The sequence below is a fragment of the Capricornis sumatraensis genome, chromosome 7 (assembly GCF_032405125.1).
Source record: "Capricornis sumatraensis isolate serow.1 chromosome 7, serow.2, whole genome shotgun sequence".
NCBI classification, from domain to species: Eukaryota; Metazoa; Chordata; class Mammalia; order Artiodactyla; family Bovidae; genus Capricornis; species Capricornis sumatraensis.
The window spans coordinates 68,048,738-68,054,251 of NC_091075.1; the positions used below are offsets into that span (position 1 = coordinate 68,048,738).

A 5,514-nucleotide genomic window follows, 5' to 3' on the forward strand; every position below is an offset into this window, starting at 1 on the left:
CATAAATGGATTATCCCCTCAGACATGATTGCAGAGCACCAAAGTTAACTTCTTGCTAGAAGAGTTCTTCCAAGAGAGTTTAAATTCACACATCATGGATTTAGAACACCTGGAGCAGACTGAGTGGTACCCTGGCCAGGCTTCTACCAAGAACAATCTCTTCTCTCAAAAGGATCTTCCTCTCTGGTCTTTGGCATCATTAAATATCGGGTTCTGATGATATTTTTTCCTGGAATAACTGTTTTTAGAAGTGAGAACTAACTTAATTTGAAATTCCTTAATTTGAATAGTGTGATGATTTTGTGTGTCTTATTAATTCTTTGAACTCTTTAGAAAGTGAGAGTCTACAAATTGTGGTTGAATTAACAGAACTTCTCAGATCTTTAAAAGAACTAGACCCATTCCTAAAGAAAGCAGTGCAAGCTGTAGTTGCTGATAGAACCCAGGTCTACCAAAGTATGAAGAGTATTTCTAGCTAGGTCTGAACTGAAGAAGTTGGAAAGGATGAAATTTTCATTTCTATTCTTTTAATTTTTTATTAAAAGGGTAAGAGAGCTTAATTTCTTGAGTATGAAAGTAGGCTATATGTTTAGTTTCTTTCTAAGAAGTCAATACTTTGCATTCAAATGTTAGCATCTGGATATCGGCATCTTGGAATATCTTAATTCATTTAATCTCACTGAAGAATCTCTAAAATATTATGTTATGTGACTGGCCATATTATTGGATAAGAAATCAAATATGAAGTAAGCATAGACTTTGGAGGCTGAGTGGCATTGGGTTTAGTTAATACATGATTTTAATCCATTTTACCTTCTGCCCACAATGCGGGAGACCCAGGTTCGATTCCTGGGTCAGGAAGATCCTGTTGGGAGCCACCACGGGAGATCCCACCCATGACAAGGTCATGTGGAAGAGAACTGTTAAGCAAGGCTTTAGAATTCAAGGGGCTCCCTGGGCTTTTTTGAGCATCTACACCAAAATCAGAATCTGTCTGTTTTATTATTTTATGATTTTTACCAACTCTTTTGACATTAACAGGGGGCTAGGGGGCTATTTTTGACCACCTTTTTTTTTTTTTTTTTTGGCACCAGAGTTTTAGGACTTTTAATCTGTCCCAAAATTGCTGAAGCAAAAATCATGATAAAACATTTTCCTTTTTTTTACACCCTCCCAATGCAAAAAAAAAAAAAAAAACTCTGTAGGAAAAAAATTGTTTTGTACATGGGAAGAAACAATATAAATTCAAAACTTACAGATAAGGGTTAGCTCTATCACTCATCTCTTTAAAAAGTCTATACGAATATCCAGTCAACACCAACAGGGTTATCTCCCTTGAAATGTTATCTATACGGATTTCCAAGTAGACCACAGGGCTGTATACTGTCTTGGAATGTCTTCAGAAGGCTCTGCCATTGATCAGGTAACAGAGTAAAAACCCCAGAGTCCTTTCTTTTAAATGGAAGAGAGAGATACAGGGATAGAAGAAACTATTTAAACTTTGTCTTCTTTCCTTGTGGCTCGTGGTCTCCTCCTCCTCCTTGCCTCTTCGGAAGCCTCCCCAGCCTCTGCCACCAAAGCCACCTCGGCCACCTCTGCCACCACCTTGGCCTCCAAAGCCACCTCTGCCTCCTCCTCTTCATCATCATCCTTAATTCACTTGCCGGGGTCCAATCCCCGCAGGATCCAGGGAAACCTGAGGGGAAAAAGGCATCGGTGGATGATTTAGAGAGAGATAAGGAAAGAATATTGAAGATAAGAAAATAGAGGAGAGAAAGAGGCTGATATTCCTTGGTTTACATAGAAAGCCAATAAAACTTCGAGACAAGAAATTTGCCCTGTTCACGGAGGCCACAGGTGCCTTCCCGGTCTCCCGAGAGAGTGAAGACGCGGAACGTCTTTCCGTTCAGGTCTTAGAAACCCAGGCAGATAAGTGAACGCAGGGAGCCTCTATGCTCCAAGGGATCAGCCTGAAAAAGAGGGAGGGAGGGAGGAAGGGAGAGAGAGAAAATGATTGACACGAGGTGACCAAGCTTCTTCAAGCGAGGCCCATTGTTTTTATTTTCAAAAGGGTCTTTTATACCTTTACTTGTACCTACAGGGAAATAAAAGATGCAAAGTCATACAGAGTCAGCCCAAACATTACATCTGTTTTGTCTTTATCAAAACCAGGATTTTTCTGCAAACCTTTCCCATAGACAATGTTGTATACATTATCTTCTGGCCTTGGAGGCCTGTGAACATTTTATGACCCTCTTTTGATAAAGGCTTCTCAACCAGAAAACTTATTTTCCCTTGAAATGTTTTTTCTTATATTGCTAATCTATGTCAGCCTCAAAAAGTATTAAACAGAGTTACATTCTCAGGAAGCAAAGGTACAGTGAGTTACAAGAAAGAACCAATTAGTTCAAAAGTCTGATGTGGTTAATTTCAAGGCTACACTTGTTTTTTTTTTCCTTTCCAACTATGTTAACTAATGCACTCCTAGGTGCACAGTGGGTAAGAGATATGGGAACTTAGTAAAAGCATTGGCCCAATAATGAAATCTTATGCCTAGCACTATGCTAATAACTTTTAACTCTTTAAAAGGTTCTATGTTTTAGGCTTTTCATGCCTCTCACAGTTGGGAGGATGTAAATAATCATATGCGTAGCTGCAAGAGTCTGGATATACCTGCCAAGCAAGCTATAATGCTAAAAGAGGGGTTTTGATTGGAAATATTCCTCTCATGTCCAGGAGACTTATTAGCTATAGCCCTAAGTTAATTTTCTCCAGAGAAAGGTGGTCAGGAATAGCCCCCTGTTAATGTCAGAGGAGTTGGTGAAAGTCATGAAATAGTAAAACAGACAGATTCTGGTTTTGGGGTAGATGCTCGAGAAAGCCTAGGGAGCCCCTTGAGTTCTGAAGCCTTGCTTAACAGTTCTCTTCCACATGACCTTGTCATGGGTGGGATCTCCCGTGGTGGCTCCTGGCAAGATCCCCTGGAGAAGGAAATGGCAATCCACTCCAGCACTCTTGCCTGGAAAATCCCATAGACGGAGGAGAGTGATAGGCTACAGTCCATGGGGTCTCAAAGAGTCAGACACGACTGAGCGACTTCACTTCACTTCAATCCATTTTAGGACTTTGGAAACAAAAGGATTATCATCCACATTGACGCTAAGAAAATGCTCAAAAAAAGAAGTAATTAGTTCAAAGAGTGACATCTTGAAAATGGAAGACTTTCCAAACATATTGCTGATCACTTCAGTGGACAGTGTTGATCACTTTGGGAGACAATTGACAAGCTCCCATTTTGTTAAACCCTGTGTGTTTATAGGAATAAAAAGTAAGACAACTCTTTCCCTCACTCCTGACTTCTATAACGGATTTCCCTTGAACTTTTATCACCACTTGCACTCTCTTCCTCCTCTCATTCCTTGCTTCAAAGAAGGAATAAGAGCCATACTATCTGGTTCAAGCCTTGCCAACACTTCTTGGTAACTGTTAGAAAGAGGCAAGCTGATTAACTCCCCTGTGACTCCCATTTCTCAGTGTAGATTGTGGGGACATTAATAGTTTCCAATTTATGAAGTCACTGAGTGGAGAACAATGTCTGTCCATACAAGTGTAGTGTTTAAGTTTTAGCTATTATTTGTCAAGTCTGTCCAGTTCTTTTTAATGATACTTGTTCAGACCTTTGAATATTGCACTGCTTGCTTGAAATTATGGGAAAAAAAGAGACTATTTTTTTTTCTCAGTTTTGTACTCATCAATTTTCTTTAAACCCTGTCCTAGTATAATAGCCCTTTATTCATAATCTGAATATGAGAATAAGCAACCTATATACTAGAGCATTGGTAAGCAGGAAATTATAGGAATAATGAGATCTCAGTGTAACTATTTCCATTACCAAATCTAAACCACTTCGATGAACATTTGGGAAAAGATTCCAGATTTGTAACTATAGGAATAGATATGAAATAAATAAGCAGGGAAGTGACAAATATTGAACGGATTAGGGAAATCTAGTAGGATTTCCAGGTAGCACTAAAGCCCTACTTGATATTAGTGGTCATGATAAAAAATGATAAAGAGGCTCGGAGGAAGTACAGACTATGTAAAGAGTTGCATTTATGCAGGACAGGTGTTTTGACAGGCAAGCATGATGGCCTTCACCCAAAATGGGCAGAATGAAGAGTGGCCCACAGAGCCTGGGGAGACTGGAAAACTCCCTGTGTTTGTGGTAAGCAATCCTAGTAAGACCTTCATAGCTTCTTTCCAAATCTCCTAAATTAAATACTTTCCAAATCTCTTAAACAGTAAAAGAAAACTATTCATGTATCAAAATATTATTATAAAATGACCAAGTAAGATTAATTTAAAAATATTGTCATAAAACCTATCAATATAGTGTACGCCATCAACATGGTTAGAGACAAAATTAATATGACCAAGTGATAAACACACATGTATTAATTTTTAAGAGCTAATAAATATTATAACTAAATTGGAATAAATGAAAATTAATCAAGTCCCTGGTGGCTCAGAGGTTAAAGCGTCTGCCTCCAATGCGGGAGACCCAGGTTGGATCCCTGGGTAGGGAAGATCCCCTGGAGAAAGAAATGGCAATCCACTCCAGTATTCTTGCCTTGAGAATCCCATGGACAGAGAAGCCTAGTAGGTTACAGTCCACCAGGTCGCAAAGAGTCGGATACTACTGAGCGACTTCATCTCACCTCACCTTTTAGTAAAATCAACCATAGATAAAAACACCAAAACCATTTCATTTAAATTCAGAAACTATGCAGGGATTCCCAACCACCATTATCTTGAATATTGCTTCAGAGTTTTTAGTAAATGAAGTCATGCAATAAAATAAAATAATATTTATAAAAAAAGAAATATAAGAAATAAGGCTCATGAGTGAATTTATTTTTAAATAGACAAAAACAAGGTAGTCTTGTTAAGAATAAACTCATAAGATATTCAGGTGCCTACACATTTGATAAAAATGAGCAATTCAATAAGGTGTCTAATCTAGCAATGAATACTTCTGTGGTAACTGAGTTGGTAAAGAATCTGCCTGCAAAGTAGGAGACCAGGTTTTGAACCCTGGTTCAGGAAAATCCCCCAGAGAAGGAAATGGCAACCCTCTCCAGCATTCCTGCCTGGAAAATCCCATGGACAGAGGAGCCTGCCAGATTACTGTCCATGGAGTTGCAAGAGTTCAACACAACTTAGCAATTAAATCACCACCACCACTTACAAAAAAAAAAAAAAAAAAAATGTTTACACCTATAAGTCTCAAAAATTGAAACATGCACATGAATGAATTTAATAGTGAAGGTATAGGATCCACATGTGTAAAATCTTGTTGAAGGACATAAAACACAATTAACCAATTAAAACCAAATCATAATGCTAAACAAGACTTACTCTTGTGAATACACTGGTTGTTAAAAAATGAATAAGTAGGCCTCTCAACTTCTGAGATGGCTGATGCTGTCTGTAGAGTGGGTTTCTTCCAAGGCT

General features: G+C 38.5%; 1 non-coding gene across 1 annotated transcript; it reads left to right on the forward strand.

Moving 5' to 3' along the window:
- The first annotated feature begins 4,514 nt into the window (after positions 1–4,514).
- On the forward strand, positions 4,515–4,586 carry TRNAW-CCA (transfer RNA tryptophan (anticodon CCA)). The gene has a single exon. It is a non-coding gene; the product is annotated as a tRNA-Trp (tRNA).
- The last annotated feature ends 928 nt before the right edge of the window (positions 4,587–5,514 follow it).